Source organism: Microcebus murinus, chromosome 16 (assembly GCF_040939455.1).
Source record: "Microcebus murinus isolate Inina chromosome 16, M.murinus_Inina_mat1.0, whole genome shotgun sequence".
Lineage (NCBI taxonomy): Eukaryota > Metazoa > Chordata > Mammalia > Primates > Cheirogaleidae > Microcebus > Microcebus murinus.
The window spans coordinates 49,260,597-49,280,577 of NC_134119.1; the positions used below are offsets into that span (position 1 = coordinate 49,260,597).

At 40.6% G+C, this 19,981-nt stretch overlaps 1 protein-coding gene and 1 non-coding gene across 6 annotated transcripts in view; both read right to left on the bottom strand.

The window, feature by feature from the left end:
• ADD1 (adducin 1) overlaps nt 1–19,981 on the bottom strand; it is a 109,615-nt gene that overhangs the window by 69,072 nt on the left and 20,562 nt on the right. The window lies entirely within an intron of this gene.
• On the bottom strand, nt 2,375–2,515 carry LOC142861427 (U4 spliceosomal RNA). The gene has a single exon (XR_012912662.1). It is a non-coding gene; the product is annotated as a U4 spliceosomal RNA (small nuclear RNA).

The window sequence follows — 19,981 nt, forward strand, 5'->3', positions numbered from 1 at the left end:
TATTTTTAGTAGAGACGGGGTCTCCCTTTTGCTCAGGCTGGTCTTGAACTCCTGAGCTCAAGCGATCTTCCTGCCTCAGCCTCCCAGAGTGCTAGGATTACAGGTGTGAGTCACCGAACCTGTTCACATACAAAGGAACAGCCCAGAACAGATAGCATAGTCCTCTGACTTTATAGTTAGTGCCTGGCACCCAGCAGGTGCTCAATGAGTTTTTAATGACTTCACTGAACTAATCTCTCTCTTTCAAATCTTTCAGCCCTCACTCATCCTTAAGACCCAACTCAAATATTTCCTGCTCTGTGAAGGTCTCCCCAAGCTCCAAGCCCCAAGCCTGGCAATTGTCCTCCTGTGTGCCAATATACTTCATTCTCCCCTCTTTTACAGCCATTTTTTAAAGATAATCCAATTATTTGTGCATATGCTTGTTCCATCGCCAGCCAGTGGGTGATGTACTGTCCATGTCCATGAAGAACAGGAGACATTTCCAACTCATTTTTGTAAATGAGCCCTGGGAGAGTACTTCATAAATAGTAGGGACTTTGTCCTTGAAGCAGGGTATATGCTACAAGGGATATCCTAACTTTTCTGGGACGAAGGGCTCCAAGAGGTTTACACCCAAGATCAAACGGCATCATCAGGACATACTCAATGAAAATAGAAGGTGGAACCTTTGCTGGAAAGAGTAACAAGATTTTAAACAGACTTAAGGGATCCAACACTGATGGCTAGACAAAGGGCTGAGAGTACTGCAGCACAGTCAGCACATACCCTGACCAGCACCTTGAGCAGAAGAGACATGGAAGCCTGGCCAGAAGTTACTTACAACCCTCAGAAGCTGCAATCCTGGAAGGGGTGCTGCACTAGCCAATGAAATGGGAATCCCTAATATCTACTGGCAGGAGGAAGCCCAACATCTGGCACTACCTCCCAAATAAAGCAGAGCACAACATAACACCCCGTCACTGTTTCCTAACCTAACAATCAACTTTTCCACTTCCCCTAAAAAGAGAAAAACCGCACCTTATGTTGAAGGTCCTTCTTCACAGCCTCAGGGTGACTGAATGTGCCCTGTATGGGACCTCAGGGCTCAGTAAAAGCCTTTAATTACTCTGATCGGATCATTTCTATTTCTGTGTCTCCAGATGTTCTCTTGCAGATGAAACTGTTCAAAAGACCCCTTTAAAATAATCACAGCTAAAATTATCACTGCTTCCCATGTGCCAAGTACTGATTTAAAACTCATTTTTATGTGTATTAACTCATTATTTTTCTGTGAATAAGGCACAAAGCAGCTAGGTAGCCAGCAGCAGGGTTGCTGAGTCTGAACTCAGGCTGCCTGCCTTCAGAGTCACTGCTCTCCACTCCACTCCACATTGCCTCTCCTCATCACACAGTCTCCGCACAGCTCCAATTAGAAAAGAAAGCAAAGAGTAAAGAGTAAAAATGAATCACAGTAACACATTCCAGCATTCCCTTCCACGCTTACACTCCTTTGAATCAGGAACTATCTGAGTGGGTCCTCCTGCTTTCTCTTTCCTTCATGATAAGCAGTTAGCAGCTTCCCAATCTAAATCTTCCACATTTATTTAAGTTTTTGTATACAGTTATATAGCTAGTATTGTTTTTCTATTAACTACAGCATTAGTCAATCTTATGGCGTATTATTAGAGATATGCCAATTACTTGCATAAGGTTGAATAGGTAGAGTGGAGAAGAATTTGAAATTAAGAGTATGATTTAGAGCAGGCGTCCTCAAACTACGGCCTGCAGGCCACATGAGGCCTGCTGAGGACATTTATCCGGCCCGCCAGGTGTTTTTGCCACCGCTGCCTATCCTGCTTAGCAGCCAACTCGTCCCGGGCCCACAGTGCACATGTGTGGAATGTGCACTGCACTCTCCAACGGCCCTCCAATAGCCTGAGGGACAGTGAACTGGCCCCCTGTTTAAAAAGTTTGAGGACCCCTAGTTTAGAGACTGTACTCTTTTTTTTATTTTATTTATTTATTTTTATTCAGTCTCCATAGAGACCATCAAAATTGCCAATGCTGGCCGGGCGTGGTGGCTCACGCCTGTAATCCTAGCACTCTGGGAGGCCGAGGTGGGAGGATTGCTCAAGGTCAGGAGTTCAAAACCAGCCTGAGCAAGAGTGAGACCCTGTCTCTACTATAAATACAAAAGAAATTAATTGGCCAACTAATCTATAATAGAAAAAATTAGCCGGGAATGGTGGTGCATGCCTGTAGTACCAGCTACTCGGGAAGCTGAGACAGCAGGATCGCTTGAGCCCAGGAGTTTGAGGTTGCTGTGAGCTAGGCTGACGCCACGGCACTCACTCTAGCCTGGGCAACAATGCGAGACTCTATCTCAAAAATAAAAAAATAAATAAAAATAAAAATTGCCAATGCCAACTATATTGCAAGTTGTCATGGAAGGATATTGGGAAAAGTTCTCAATTAGCAATAATCACGCCTTGGATAAACCTCATTGGCGAAGATACTGCCATTGCACAAAGCTAGAGATTGCACCCTTCACTGCCACTCATCAAACTGTCTTCTTATTGAGGATGCCAGGACTCAACCAGTTCAAGGGTCAGTACTGGGCCAGCAATCAGTGGTTAGTTCCACTCATGCCACCGTACAACTTCAACATGTATAAGGTTTCCTCACCTATGAAGTAAAAATATCTCCCCAACCTAATGATCAAATGAGACAATGCAGCTGATAATACCCTGGAAGAAAATGATAAAATAGGATAGAGGCCGGGCATGGTGGCTCATGCTTGTAATCCTAGCACTTTTGGAGGCCAAGGCAGGAGGATCATTCAAGGTCAGGAGTTCAAAACCAACCTGAACATGAGCAAGACCCCATCTCTACTAAAATTAGAAAGAAATTAATTGCCCAACTAAAAATATATAGAAAAAATTAGCCGGCTGGGAGGCCAAGGAGGGTGGATGGTTTGAGTTCAGGAGTTCTAGACTAGCCTGAGCAAGAGCGAGACCCCACCTCTACTAAAAATAGAAATTAATTGGCCAACTAATATATATAGAAAAAAAAAATTAGCCGGGCATGGTGGCGCATGCTTGTAGTCCCAGCTACTCGGAGGCTGAGGCAGAAGGATTGCTTAAGCCCAGGAGTTTGAGGTTGCTGTGAGCTAAGCTGATGCCACAGCACTCTAGCCCAGGCAATAGAGTAAGACTCTGTCTCAAAAAAATAAATAAATAAAAATTTAAAAAAATAGGATAGAGGCATAATCATCATCTTTATGACCCCCAAACCACAGACCTAATTTTTCCCAAACCCAGCTAATGAGATACAACTAGAAAATGCAAGGGATCCAGAAGAGTGACCTGAACTTGCACTGTAGAGAACAATGTTCTCACTGTAGAGACCACTGTAGAGAACAATGTTCTCACATACTAGTTAATTCTAACAACCCTTCAGGATTCATCTATTTGCAGATGAAATGAGTTTTAAGTCCCAGAGGCCTCACAAAAAATAATGGTTGACTCAGAACCTAAACCCAAGACCCTTCACACGGTAAGGGCAGCGGGTACACTGAGGCTCGTGTGTAGTTCAGAGTATCTGTTAAATGAATGAATGGCAAAGGAACACAAAATCATTCTGCATTACTGATTTTCATAAAACTGCTTTCATAACAAAAAACCCTACTTAAAGTGACATCCAGTACCTTCAGATGGCCCAAATATAAGTATAAATGTTTTTTGGGGTTGTTTGTTTGTTTTTTTGAGACAGAGTCTTACTCTTTCACCCTGGATAGAGTACAGTGGCATCACTGTAGCACCCTGCAACCTCAAACTTCTGGACTTAAGCGATTCTCTTACGTGGGCCTCCTGAGTAGTTGGGTCTACAAGCTCACACTACCATGCCCGGCTAATTTTTCTATTTTTATTAATGATAGAGATAAGGTCTTACTCTTGCTCAGGCTAGTCTTGAAATCCTGAGCTCAAGTGATCCTCCCCCGCCTCTGCCTCCCAGAGTGCTAGGATTGCAGGCATGAGCCACTGAGCCCAGGCCCAGTATACTCTTAAACAAGTGCTTTCAAGAAGGAATTCCACAAAGCACAACACAATTAAGATTTCAGGAGAAGAGTCTGGGAGAAGTAATTTTATATATGCTTAGAGTTAACAAATAACTAACACAGCACAAGAGAGTCTTGTTGTCTTTTTAACAATATTTTTGATGAAGTTATGCAGTCTTTCAAAATTTACTATTTACTAAAATAAAACTTTTCCTGAATTTCATTCTATGAAGTGGCTTGCTAAGTAATGGTTTGAGATGGATTTTTATTTATTTTTCTGAGGGGAAGGGGAATGTAAGGAAGGTTGGCAGGATTGCAGGTAAAGAAGATTAAAATACTGACCACAAAAAACAAACAGGCAGTTTTTGTAGAATTTAATGGTCAGCAACTAAATGTCCTAGTTGTGAAGTAATTGGCTCCTGTGGAAGACAAATGATAAAAGGAAGTTTCGAAGAGAACAGTCAGCGAGGGCTAATACTCTGAGAATACTGCAACAGTTGAGTGTGCTAAGAAGAATATATATGTATTCTGTACACGCAAAGGCTGAAACATGAGCTACTTTATTAACTCTGAAACATCTAAAGATGGTGCCAGGTTTTCCTTTTTAGAGCTAGGCAGGAAACATTTAAAATCACAAAAATAAGCCTTAGTAAGACTCTGCCAAAGGTATGCTTAGTGAAAAGTAATTATGTCAGCTGATGGAAGGTTTAAAAGGCTTTACGCTAGCAAGTAATCATGAGCACATAAAAAATTCTAGATGGTCTGGTTTTCATAAAAACCAGGAGATACTGTCAAGAAAAAAAGAGAGAGAACAGTGTATATATGGTATCTTTCAGGGGGGAAAGAAGAGAAATAAGAAAAATATTCATATTTACTTGTATTTGCAAAAAGAAATGCAGGAAGAAAACATAAGAAACTTAACATGGTGGTTTACCTGTAAGATGTAAGAGGGAGGCCAGGTGGTGGCTCACGCCTGTAATCCTAGCTCTCTGGGAGCCCAAGGTGGGCGGATTGCTCGAGGTCAGGAGTTCCAAACCAGCCTGAGCAAGAGTGAGACCCCCATCTCTACTATAAATAGAAAGAAATTAATTGGCTAACTAATATATATAGAAAAAATTAGCCAGGCATGGTGGCTAGTAGTCCCAGCTACTCTGGAGGCTGAGGCAGGAGGATCGCTTGAGCCCAGGAGTTTGAGGTTGCTGTGAGCTAGGCTGATGCCACGGCACTCACTCTAGCCTGGGCAACAAAGTGAGACTCTGTCTCAAAAAAAAAAAGTGAGATGGAGTTGGGTGGATGGAGGAAGTGAGAGGGAGCTGAGTGGATGGAAGACAAAGAAGACCAGGAGATCCTTTATGTTTCTAATATATACCTTTTTAAAGCTTAATTTATAAAAAGTAAATGTCTAAAAATATTTTTCAAAGAAAACACCATTAAGAACATAATGAGGCCGGGTGCGGTGGCTCACACCTGTAATCCTAGCACTCTGGGAGGCCGAGGTGGGCGGATTGCTCAAGGTCAGGAGTTCAAAACCAGCCTGAGCGAGACCCCGTCTCTACCATAAAAATAGAAAGAAATTAATTGGCCAACTAATATATATAATATAAAAATCAGCCGGGCATGGTGGCTCGTGCCTGTAGTCCCAGCTACTCGGGAGGCTGAGGCAGGAGGATCACTTGAGCCCAGGAGTTTGAGGTTGCTGTAAGCTAGGCTGACGCCACGGCACTCACTCTAGCCTGGGCAAGAAAGCGAAGACTCTGTCTCAAAAAATAAAAAATAAAAAAAAAAAAAGAACATAATGAGCATCTCTGAAAGTATAAATCAGCAGAGTACACACTACATTGTATTTCCAGCAGCATGACAATACCGAACATTTGCTTAAAGTTTTATAGTTTACAATTAGTAGGATGCCCTTATCCTGATTTCACAGATGATAAAATGTAGGTTCTAAGAGATTGTGTTTTACCCCAGGATAGAAAGAGTAAGTTATTAAACTCTCTCTCTCTCTCTCTCTTTTTTTTCACCCCAACCTACTTCAGAGGTAATAACCAAACTCTCAAGTTGAGAATGCCCCTCACAGGCTCTGCTCCAGAATGATACTGTTCATATTTCTGTATTTCTTTAAATGTGTATTGGCTCCATTTTGCAGGCATCACTTCCATCTCACCAAAAGCACTGGGGTTCCTGACCCCAAAGTACAAACAGTTCCATCTAGAAGGAATCAAATACTTATGGTACACCTCCCTCTGGCGTTAGGGAATCTGAGTCACGGTTTACCACTGAAGAACAGGGCACTTATCATAACTGGCCTTGAAGTATGCAGCTATTAGGTGAACACAGCCCACCTTCCTGACCAGACAGACAAAGCAGGTACATACATTCCTAAGTCTAACAGCATCTTACGCTATGTCTGCTGCACAGTAGTAGTGCTCAATACAAACTTGTGGACTGAAAATTAAACTGAAGAGTTAGCAGGCCTTCTATACCCTTTCTAATTCAATGTTGTGAAGATCTCAGTTTAATTATGTCCCCCAAAAAGCATGTGTTGGAAACTTAATCCCCAATGCAACAGTGTTGGGAGGAGGGGCCTAATGAACGGTGATTAAGCCATGAAGGATCTGCCCTCATGAATGGATTAATGCCATTATAGGGGAGTGTTCAGTCTTCCCCCCCTTCCCCCTCTTCCTCCCCTTCTCACCTTTCCCTATGGGATGAGGAAGCAAGAAGGCCATCACCTGATGCTAATGCCTTAATCTTGAACTTCTCAGCTTCCAGAAACATGAGCCAATAAACTTCTGTTCATTATGAAGTATGAAGTTTCAGGTATTCTGTTATATGCAGCACAAAATGGACTAACATATAGAATAAGATTGAACCCTTCATTTTAAAAGTGTGAAAAGAGGCTCAGGGATAAAGAGAACTGCCTTGGACACACTGGCAGAGAGAAGCACCATGGTGTGTGTTGGCAGGCTAAACATGTAGGCTTGCAGTCAAACCAAGGCCAAGTCTGAAGTCTACTGCACTACTTAGCAGTTGTGTGATCCTGGACAAGTTGCTTAACTTCTCTCTGGTACTTAGTTTCCTCATCTATGAAGCAAAGTGCCTGCTGCAGTGGCACGTGCCTGTCGTCTCAGCTACTTGGGAAGCTAAGGCAGGAAGATAGCTTGAGCTCAGGAGTTTAAGACAAGCCTGAGCAACATGGTAAGACCTTGTTTCTACCAAAAAAAAAAAAATTAGCCAGGCATGGTGGCATGCACCTGTAGTCCTAGGTACTCAGGTGGCTGAGGCAGGAGCATCACTTGAGGCCAAGAGTTCAAGACTGCAGTAAGCTATGATGACCCCACTGCACTCCAGCCTGGGTGACAGAGCAAGACCCTGTCTCAAAAAAGAAAAAGAAAAAGAAAAAAAAAAGCTGGGGTATAAGTAATGGCAACCATTGAGGGATATTATATGAATCAAAAATTGAGCAGAGTAAGTATGACAGACAGTGGACACACATTAATAAGTGGCTAAGATTACTGGACAAACCTTAGACCCAGACATCCTGGCTTCCAACCTATGTACTTTCCACAGTGCCAAATTGCTTTTTGCTAACATGACTTTTATTGTCATTGACAAATAAACGAAAATTTCTGATCCCTGTCAAAACTATAATTGGTTTCGAAAATATATTGTTTCATATATACATATATATATAATTTGTTTCTAATTATCACCACCACTTCCCTACATTAACATCCAAATAATTTCTAAAGTCTTTAAAAATTCCAAATGATATTTGAAACATAAAATCATTAAAGTCTTAATAGCCACAAAGGGGGGGGGGAGGATGGCCAAAAATAAGCTGGGTATGGTAGCACACATTTGTTTTCCCAGGTACTCAGGAGGCTGAGGCAGAAGGATCACTTGGGCACAGGAATTCGAGTCTGCAGTTAATTATGATCATGCCACTATACTTAAGCCTGGACAGCAGAGCAAGATCCCATTTCTTTGAAGAAAAATGGCCAAACCCAAATTTAGACAAAGGAAAAATGGCCAAACCCAAATTTAGACAAAGGAATTATGATTCAAACTGTACGTATTATTAGTTTTCCCTTATATGGCACCAAAATGGTGCCAGTTCACTAGACAGGCCACTACTAAGGTACGAGAAGAGAATCCAAACTTTGGCAGTCCCCACAGTTAGGCCATGGAGAGAACTGACAGATCCTATGCAAAGTTCAAATGCAACTGAAGTATAGCCAAAAGATAATTATCACTATTTTCATTGAATCAACAATCATTCAGTCATCAAATATTTACTGAGCACCGAACTATGAAGCTACTACAGGCCAGGCATTGTTTAGCAATGTAGATGCCTGGGAGACATCAATGAACGAAATAAAGATTTTTTATATTCTAGCAGAGGGACCAGGCAATATACAATAAGTGAGCCAATCCCATAGTATGCTAGAAGGTAACAGGGCTATGGGTAGGAAATGGGAGTCCAGAGGAGTGGGGAGGAGAGTCACATCATTAAGTAGGAAGTGCAGAGGAAGGCTCTTGGAGAAAGTGACAGCTGAGGAACACCTCACAGACTCACAGGTGGTGGGGGCGTTAGGCCAAGTGGACATATATCCAGAAAGGTGTTCCAGGCAGAGAGACAGTTAGAACCAAGGAGAACTGGCTGTTGTTTGGACGTGGGGGAGGGGAATAAAGCTAAGTCTATTAATCATCTTAAGCACTGAGATATTTCATTTACATTTTGATAAATAAGCAAAGATACAAACAGGCTAAGAAAAAAAGGGGTAAGCATCCTGTTTAATTTTACATGGAAAACTAATGCCAGATGTAGGATTAGAAGCCATAGCTCCTATTGACCCTGGTCTGAACCACTGACACCCACCGCCTCAGTAAAAGCTAGGGTCAACCCTCTAGCTACGTCCACCGTGCCAGGCTCTCAGCAGCACCTGGCACAGCCACTCTGTCCTCTGGAGGCACTGTCCTCTTCTGGCTTTCAGACACAAGTTTCTGGTTTTCCTCCTATCTCTCTAGCTACTCCTGTGAATCTCCTTTGCTGTCCCCCTTCTTCTAACCAACCTCTAAGCATTGAGGTACCCCAGGACTCTGAGCTGCTTATCTTCTCTAGCTATATTGTTGCCCTAAACAATCGAATCCCGGCCCTCTGCGGCTTTAAATCCCCACCTCTAACAGTATTATATTTTAGAGTCCTAGTTGTAGTTTAGAGTTACCTGGACAGCTTTAAAACAAACTGTGATTAGACCACAGCCCAGACCAACAGGACCTGAATCTCTGGGAGTGATGCCTGGGCATCAGGATTTTTAAAGGTGCTTCAAATGTGCACTCAGAGTTGAGAACCACTAGTTTATATACACTAATGGACCACAAATTTCTATCTCCAGCCCCAAACTCTTCCCTGAGCCCAAACCTGTACATCCAAATGCTGATAAAACATCTTTTTGATTGTTCAAAGTCCATTTAAATCTAACTTATTCAAAAGATAAGTCTTTTTTTTTTCTTTTTGAGATAGTCTTGCTCTGTCTCCCTGGGTAGAGTACAGTGGCATCATCGTAGCTCACTACAACCTCAAACTCCTGCGCTTAAGCAATCCTCCTGCCTCCTGCCTCAGCCTCCCAAGTAGCTGGGACTACAGACATGCACCCAGCTAATTTTTCTATTTTTAGTAGAGACCTCACTCTTACTCAGGCTGGTCTTCAACTCTTGAGCTCAACCAATCCTCCTGCCTTGGCCTCCCAGAGTGTTAGGATTACAGGTGTGAGCCATCACACCTGGCCCAAAACATAATTCTTATTCCCCTGTCTTTTCTCTCTGCTTCTACTCTTAAACTTTTATAATTCATTTTCTTTCTTTTTTTTTTTTTTTTGAGACAGAGTCTCGCTTTGTTGCCCAGGCTAGGGTGAGTGCCATGGCGTCAGCCTAGCTCACAGCAACCTCAATCTCCTGGGCTCAAGCAATCCTCCTGCCTCAGCCTCCTGAGTAGCTGGGACTACAGGCATGCGCCACCATGCCCAGCTAATTTTTTCTATATATATTAGTTGGCCAATTATTTTCTTTCTATTTATAGTAGAGACGGGGTCTTGCTCTTGCTCAGGCTGGTTTTGAACTCCTGACCTCAAGCAATCCGCCCGCCTCGGCCTCCCAGAGAGCTAGGATTACAGGCGTGAGCCACCACACCCAGCCTATAATTCATTTTCCATGAAAATGTATTTCAATCTCATATCCCTGCTTAATTCCCACCAGTGGCTTCTCACAGTCCCTAGATAAATCTGGAATCTTAATTTATCAAGATTCAAGCCTGCAGGGAACTTCCTAGGTTGACCCCCAGCCCAGCCTCCCCCTGCTTATCATGTCCCAAACACACCAGCCTCCCCTCCCACCTCAAACACACCCAGCTCCTTCCTGTCTCCCACCTCAAACATACCCAGCCCCTTCCTGCCTCTCAGTCTTTGTACCTGCTGTTCTCTCTGCCTAGAATAAACTTATTCCAGCCACTCTGAATGTGTCAGTCCTTACCAGTTAGGTTGCAGGTCAAATTTCACCTCCAAAATCTGAAATTAACTTCTCTGCCCATCCTATTATAGTAGCCCCCACACCCAACTCTCTCAAACAAATCACTCTGGGCTCTTGTGTTTTCTTTTGCTTCAAAGCACTTATCACCACTATCAGAGCACAGACTCTAGAGCTAGACTGCCTGAGTTCAAATTCCAGCTCAGCCACTTACAGACTCTATAACCTTGGGAAGATTTAACTTCTCTGGTCACAGCTTCCACATTTGAAATGAGGTTAATATTGGTACCTGTCTCATATAGTTAATGCAGTGCCTGACTCATAGGAAGCACTTGAGTACTAGCAATTAGGATTACCATCAGAAATTCCCTATTTCCCCTTCTAGAAATGCAACCCCCAAGAGGGCAAGAAACTTGTTTATTTCATTCACTAGCATATTCACAGGGCTATCATATTACAGGTCCTCAATTAATATAATATATAATATTAGTATATATTAGAGAACAAATACACATCCAGGTCTAGCATTTGGGACTAACAATGCTAACCTAAGTTTGGATTCCAGAGGCTTCTCATCATAAGAAAAACCATCACTTTGCTCCATTAAATCATAACTGACGTATGACTGAGGAGACTCTGGGGATATAGCAGCAAACTAAAAGACTCCAAATTTCAGTTCACCACACACAAGGAAATTCCAGACTGAAACGGACAATAGGTATATCAAATTGGGTTGTCTCTGAGTTAACCAGGTTTTATGTTTCTAAGAATTACGTCAATTCCCAAATTTGATATTCAAAGAAAAAGAGGCTAAATCTGCCTCTAGCTGACTAGATTTGGAGACTCAAGCACTTAATAACTCCCAGAGGCAGGACAATAAGAAAAGCAAGAAAAAGAGACTTCTAGACTTCCCAGAAGTTATAACTAAGTTATAACTAAGCATGCATGGCACCACAGAGAAGCCCATAAAGACTGTAGGAAGACCCAGCTAAGTCAGGAAGCATAGGTCAACCAGACATGTTAGAAAATTCTATTTAGATTTGAGAAGGAAGAAAAAAGCCACTATATGATCTAATTAAACACATTAAGAGGGACTAACAACATTAGCCTAAGATGAGAATGTTTCCCTGAAAAAAATACAGAGCAATATCATAGTTTAATAATTATAAAATAATAAGATGGCTGGGCACAGTGGCTGTAACCCTAGCACTTTGGGAGGCCAAAATGGGAGGATCACTTGAGCCCTGGAGTTCAAGAGTAGCCTGGGCAAACAGCGAGATCCTGTCTCTACAAAAACATTTTTTTTTTAATTAGCTGGGTGTGGTGGCATGCGCCTGTAGTCCCAGCTACTAAGGAGACTGAGGTAGAGGAATCGCTTGAGTACAGGAGTTCAAGGTTACAGTGAGCTATGATTTTGCCACTGCACTCAGCCTGGAAGACAGAGGGAGAGGCCATCTCTAAGAAAACCAAAATAGTAAGATGGGAAAGTATTTGATCATAAAAATGATCTTATGAATAATATGTAGGACATGGCCTATAATTTGTTAAAATAGCATATACAAAATTGTATTACAGCCATATAACAAGGTGAGCAAATAGTGATAGAGGCCAATATCTTCTAAGCAGCAACTTCTGTCAACCTCCCCTTCACCCTGCAACCCCTAGTATCTGCTGGCTAAAATAATAATATGCTGCCTGCTTGGCTATTTCTGGGTGGTCCTGGCAGCTCTGTTCTCTACCTATAATCTGACTAAAATCAATCTCCTATGGGATGTCCAGAAGATGGTAGGAAAATATGTGAGTGGACAACCCTGAGGTCCTACAACTGCTGAAAGGCATGACATGTGATGGGATAGAGGGCTTTGTAGTGACCCAGGTTCAAACCCTAACTCAGATACTCTTGGGTAAGGTCACTATTTGTACCTTGGTTTTTTCATCAGTAGAAGGGGAAAGATAATATCTACCTATAAGATTTTTGAAGATGGAACACGATATTATCAATATGATGTCTGTTGTTGTTATTGTATTAGCAATCAAGTTCTGTTCACTGGCCAGCGTGATCACAACAGCTGGCACCTGAAACTCCTTCCTTGACCATGTTGCCCTATCCATCTAGTCAGCTCTACATTTTAACAGAGGAATAACAAAGGAAGTCCCTGAAGTTACTGGGTAAACAGTGACCATTTCTAACATGTCTATTAAACAGAAAACTTTAGTTAACTGAATATTCTAAAATTACTAGTTGTCAAATACCTAGAATATAGTAAAACATACTTAACACCAAAAAACATGAGCAAATTAACCTCTGGTGTTTAAAATTCCCTGGAATTACTTTATTTGCCTAAATTAATGTCAATAGTTCTTAAATATAAAACTCATTTTTATTAGGTCATTAAATGTCCAACTTTATTTTGCCCTGAAAAAAAAAAAAAAATTCAAAGAGCACCTTTTGCCCTGAAAAAAAAAAAATAAAAAAAATAAATGTCCAACTTCAAATCAAAGTGTAGTTTATTATAGTGTGTTTATTATATCTCAAACAAGAAGCAGTACAATTAAACAAAGTATGTACCTAAACTATCGACATAGTTTTGCCATCTTAACAGCAGCTTGTTTATGCCGGCAACAAAGAAGCTGGAAGAGCAAGTGGCGATGAAATTGCAAACATTTTCCACAGCTTGTTGAGAATTGAATATTTTTCCTTGCAAGAAGTGGTCCAAAACCTGGAAGAAGTGGTAGTCAGTTGGTGCAAGGTCTGGTGAATATGGTGGATAACAAAGAGTTTCCAAGTCTAGCTTCTATAGTTTGAGCAGCATGGTTTGTGCAACATATGGTCGAACATTAATCTAGCAAGAGGACTGGCCTGTCTCTATTGACCAATCTCGGCTGCTTAATCACAAGCATCCTAATCATTTCATCCAACTGGTTTCAGTAGACATCCACTGTAATCAACTGACCAGGTTTCATGAAACTGTAGTGGATAATACCAGTGCTGGACCACCAAACAGACACCATTAGCTTTTTTTGAAGAATATTCAGTTTTGGACTGTGTTTTTTTTTTGTTTTGTTTTGTTTTGTTTTTTTTTGTTTTTTTTTGAGACAGAGTCTCGCTTTGTTGCCCAGGCTAGAGTGAGTGCCGTGGCGTCAGCCTAGCTCACAGCAACCTCAAACTCCTGGGCTCGAGTGATCCTTCTGCCTCAGCCTCCCGAGTAGCTGGGACTACAGGCATGCGCCACCATGCCCGGCTAATTTTTTTATATATATATCAGTTGGCCAATTAATTTCTTTCTATTTTATAGTAGAGACGGGGTCTCGCTCTTGCTCAGGCTGGTTTCGAACTCCTGACCTTGAGCAATCCGCCCGCCTCGGCCTCCCAAGAGCTAGGATTACAGGCGTGAGCCACAGCGCCCGGCCTGGACTGTGTTTTGACACTTCATCTTCACCCAACCATTGTGCCCAATGCTTTCGACTGTCAAAAAGAACCTATTTTTCATCACATGTAACAATACAGTGTAGAAACGGTTCGCCTTTATGTTGTGACAGCAAGGAAAGGCAAGCTTCGAGATGATTTCTTTCCTGACGCTCATTTAATTCATCCGGTACCCATCTATCCAGTTTCTATTTACCTTGCCCATTTATTTCAAATGGTCCAAAATTGTTGGGAAAGTAACATCAAACCTTGCTGCTAATTCACATGTAAGTTGAGTTGGATTTGCTTCTATTATAGCTTTCAGCTCATCATTATCCACCTTGGTCTCCCATGTGGGTCATTTTCAAGATTAAAATCACCAAAATGGAACTTCTCAAGCCATCTCAAACCATTGATGTACTGTGTGTTCATTAGCCACATCCTTCCTAAACACTTTTTTAAACAGTCTGCACTGCACTGGCTCCACAGCAGAACTGATATTCAAAAATAACATGAATTTTTGACTTATCCATGGTTTCACAAAAATTGCTCTAAAAAATCTGAAAGATATCACAAACGAAAGCATGCATTTGAAAGACTGAGGATGTACCTTCACAATAAAAATAGGCTGGTCTGAAGGTAGTGCGTTATCTCACTTAATTGTTCATAGTCAGTTACAGATTGAACTCCTTGTTCTGCTACTTTACCCCTCCTCACTACTGCACTTGACTAGTCTAAAAATAAATAAATAATAAAGTAAAATAAACATAGTGATACCCTCTGCTTCCTTGTCCTAATATGTGAGCCAAAAAGGAAGTGAAACTTTATATTTAACCCTAACCCAGTTTGGAAGTTTCCTTTGCTATACTTTTTCCTTCCTCATGTCAGACTTACCATTTCAAGCAGTTGTCACTTTAGAGACATTGTGTGTTTCAATGAAACTTCCAAACTGGGTTAGGGTTAAATATAAAGTTTCACTTCCTTTTTGGCTCACATATTAGGACAAGGAAGCAGAGGGTATCACTATGTTTTCCTGCTTTGGTAGATGAAAAATGTCTGCTCTATTTGGCTTTTCTCTGATTGGTACATGAGGTTGAATTTTTTTCATGTTTTTATTTACATCTGAAATTTCTCACAGGGTCTATTAATTTCCTTTGTTCATCTATCTGTTGAGATTTTGATACATTTATTTCCATAAATCTGAAAAATGGTAAAACTACTGACGTTTGTCCTCAGAGTATCTTCTAATAAAATTATTAAAAATAAATTTAATTTTTAATAAATATATATTAACATTTTGCGTATTTAGGTCTGCAAACCTTTTCTTTTGTGATTTCTTCTGCTTTCAAAGAGGAAGTTATAGAACTACCATGTGACCCACCAAACCCACTGAAGGGTATATATCCAAAGGAGGGGAATGCATTACATGGAAAAGATATCTGCACATTCATGTTTACTGCAGCACTATTCATAATAGCTGAGATTTGGAAGCAATCTAAGTGTCCATCAACGGCTGAATGGATAAAGAAATCATAGTACATATACACAACGGAATATTATATAGCCATAAAAAGAATGAAATCCTGGCCGGGCACAGTGGCTCACGCCTGTAATCCTAGCACTCTGGGAGGCCGAGGTGGGCGGATTGCTCGAGGTCAGGAGTTCGAAACCAGCCTGAGCAAGAGCGAGACTCCGTCTCTACTATAAATAGGAAGAAATTAATTGGCCAAGTAATACATACAGAAAAAATTAGCCGGGCATGGTGGCACATGCCTGTAGTCCTAGCTACTCGGGAGGCTGAGGCAGGAGGATCGCTTGAGCCCAGGAGATTGAGGTTGCTGTGAGCTAGGCTGACGCCACGGCACTCACTCTAGCCTAGGCAACAAAGCGAGACTCTGTCTCAAAAAAAAAAAAAAAGAATGAAATCCTGTCATTTGCAACAAGTATGGATGGAACTGGAAAACATTAACTGAAATAAGCCAAGCACAGAAAAACAAATCTCACATGCTCATATGTGAGAGCTAAATATTAAAACAATGGAGACGGGGATGGTCATGCTGGAGACTCAGACTTGTGGGGGGAGAGGGGGAAAGGGCATTTATTGGAACTTTAAAATCTGTACCCCCATAATATGCCAAAAAAAAAAAAATGGAGACATTGAATGATGATTATCAGAGACTAGGAAGGGTAGTGGGGAAGAAGGGGAATAAAGTACGGATGGTTAATGGTACAAAAGTATAGTTAGATAGGTAGGTAGATAGAATGAACAATATTTGATAGCACAGCAAAGTGACTATAATCAATAGTAAGTTAGGGTACACTTTAACTAAAAGAATGGAATTGGAATGTTCCTAACATAAAAAAATGATAAATGCTGACTTGATTAATACACATTGTATGTCTGTATCAAAACATCACATGTACCCTACAAATATATACAACTATTACGTACCCAAATAATAATTATTAATTATTAATTACCCAATTGATAATACCAATTATTATTGGTATTATTAATCTATTAATTATAGATTAATACCCAATAATTAATACCCAAACATACCCAATTAATAATAATAACCAAAACTAAATTTTTTTCAAAAAGTTATCACTTATTCACAGGCACATGTCTAATAAAATGTTCTAAGAAAGCTTATCCCTGATAAGCATTTTATTTTGCCTTTTCTCCACAACGTTTCTATATTTCTAAACATTTCTCTTTAATCCACTTGGGATTTATCTTGATGAATAATATGTTTTCCCGTTATCTTGTCACCAACACACCTCTCCCCATAGAGGTGTTTCTTCACTCTCACCAGGGTCCCCTGACACGTATTTCAACTTCACACCAGCAGCACCTCACTTCAGACTCTACAATTGTATGGCCTTGGAAAGTGTATCATCTTTTGCACCTCAGTTTCCTCATTTGTAATAAAATACACTTAGTCATAAGTTTTACATAATAAATGTAAAATATCTAGCACAGTATCTGGCACATAGTAGATGATCTATAAATAGTAAATATTTTAATTATTCTAATATCTGATGAGAATATAAAAGTAACATGCTAAAAAGTTCATTCCAAAAACCTCAAGAACATGAAGTTTAAAAGTTAAAATCCATTATTTTAATTAAAAATAACATCTATTAGAAACTCATTTTACTTTTTCATATTTTAACTAAAACTATTGTGGCATATCTCAACACATGCAGTACTGATTATTTAGTGAGATTTCTCACTTTGATTGAATCCGTAAGCCAATATTCTTGAAACAGATTTGGGTGTGGTTTTAAAAACAACTCTGGGTGAGGTAACTAAAGATAAGCCAAACATCTGTTTAACTAAATAAATTCAAGTGAATTTTAATGTACTCTATCCTATTTATATTTCCAAAATCTGTTTGCTATCATTGATGCAGAAAAGAATCTGGTTTGGGTCTTCAACAAAATTCCATTAGTCTCTCACTGATTAATAAATGTGCTTGATTCATGTCTGGAGTTTAGACACAGGCCAAACCACCTGGGCTCTATTCCCAGTCCACCATTTAGTAGCTGTATAACCTTAGGCACATTTCTTCATCTCTCTATGCTTCAGTTTCTTCATATGTAACATGAAAACGATATCATTATCTATTTCCCTGGTTTAAAATTAAATGAGTTAATTTATGTCAAGTGTTTAGTACAGTACACACAGTAAACATTCAGTAAGTGGTAGCTATCATACTACTGCTAATAGTATTACTATTAGCAGTAGCAACAGTGTCATCTTTAAAAACTGATGGAATCTCTTTAAAAAGGACACTGGAAGAAGATTCTATAATAGACACTAATTAAGTATCTGTCTTGGTATGTGCACAGGGACACATCACCATCACTTTAATAATTAGAGTTCACTCTTACAGACTGTATCACTGTTCTGTATCATTAATTTTTTATTACTTTTACAGACAGGGACTCTCACTCTACTGCTCAAGCTGAAGTGCAGTGGCATGCTCACAACTCACTGCAGCCTCAAGCACTTGTGCTCAAGTGATCCTCCTGTCTCAGCCTCCCACCTAGATGGAACTCTAGGCCACCATGCCCAGGTAATTATTATTATTATTTTTTAATATAGACAGGGTCTCATTATGTTGCCCAGGCTGGTCTCAACCTCCAATCAAATCACTGTAACATAGATATTTCCATGTGTGGAAAATGTTGCAACTCTGTTAAATTTTCCCATCTCTGCCTATAAAAGTGAAACCTTCACTTCCCTACTTAGGAGCACTGAGTCCATTCTTGTAGAGTCTATGTTTACCTGGGTGGCCATCCTCAAGATTTCTGCTAAAATAAACTCTATACTTAACCCTATTTTCTGAATCTCATTATTTAGGGTTGAAAAATTCAATAGGACGATGAAAATTATAAAGTTTTATGTACCTAATAAAATAGTGCCAACATATATAAAGCAAAAATTACTGGAACTCACAGAGAAACTAAAAAATCTACCATAATAATGGTAGATTACCACAGAGCTCAATTATTTATAGGCAAAACAGTTAAAAAATTAGTAGCCAGTAAATAGAAAATAAGCATAGGCAGTGCGTGGTGGCTCACGCCTCCTAGCACTCTGGGAGGCTGAGGTGGGAGGATTGCTCCAGGTCAGGAGTTCGAAATCAGCCTGAGCAAGAGCGAGACCCCATCTCTACTATAAATACAAAAGAAATTAATTGGCCAACTAATATATATAGAAAAAATTAGCCGGGCATGGTGGTGCATGCCTGTAGTCCAAGGTACTCGGGAGGCTAAGGCAGAAGGATTGCTTAAGCCCAGGAGTTTGAGGTTGCTGTGAGATAGGCTGATGCCACGGCACTCACTCTAGCCTGGGCAACAGAGTGTGACTCTATTTCAAAAAAATAAATAAATAAATAAAAATTGCTGCGGTCATTTTGTATTGGCAAAGCAGGTTCTCAAGACATTGTTCAATTAAAAGTTAACTATCCAGGCCGGGCGCTGTGGCTCACGCCTGTAATCCTAGCTCTTGGGAGGCCGAGGCGGGCGGATTGCTCAAGGTCAGGAGTTCAAAACCAGCCTGAGCAAGAGCGAGACCCCGTCTCTACTATAAATAGAAAGAAATTAATTGGCCAACTGATATATATATATATATAAAAATTAGCCGGGCATGGTGGCGCATGCCTGTAGTCCCAGCTACTCGGGAGGCTGAGGCAGAAGGATCACTCAAGCCCAGGAGTTTGAGGTTGCTGTGAGCTAGGCTGACGCCACGGCACTCACTCTAGCCTGGACAACAAAAGTGAGACTCTGTCTCAAAAAAAAAAAAAAAAAAAAAAAAAAAAAAAAAAAGTTAACTATCCTAGGCCGGGCGCGGTGGCTCATGCCTATAATCCTAGCACTCTGGGAGGCCTAGGTAGGCGGATTGCTCAAGGTCAGGAGTTCAAAACCAACCTGAGCAAGAGTGAGACCCTGTCTCTACTATAAATAGAAAGAAATTAATTGGCCAACTAATATATAGAAAAAATTAGCCGGGCATGGTGGTACATGCCTGTAGTCCCAGCTACTTGGGAGGCTGAGGCAGCAGGATTGCTTGAGCCCAGGAGTTTGAGGTTGCTGTGAGCTTGGCTGACGCCACGGCACTCACTCTAGCCTGGGCAACAAAGTGAGACTCTGTCTCAAAAAAAAAAAAAAAAAAAGTTAACTATCCTAGGCCGGGAGTGGTGGCTCACACCTGTAATCCTACCACTATGAGAGGCCGAGGATCGCTTAAGGTCAGGAGTTCGAAATCAGCCTGAGAAACAGCGAGACCCTGTCTCTACTAAAAATAGAAAGAAATTAATTGGTCAACTAAAAATATAAGAAAAAACTATCATGCTGGAAACTCAGACTTGGGGGGGGGAGGGCATTTATTGAAACCTTAAAATCTGTTCCCCCATAATATGCCGAAATAAAAAAAAATAAAATAGATACTTTAAAAAAAAAAAAAAGAAAGAAAGAAAAAATTAGCTGGGCACGGTGAT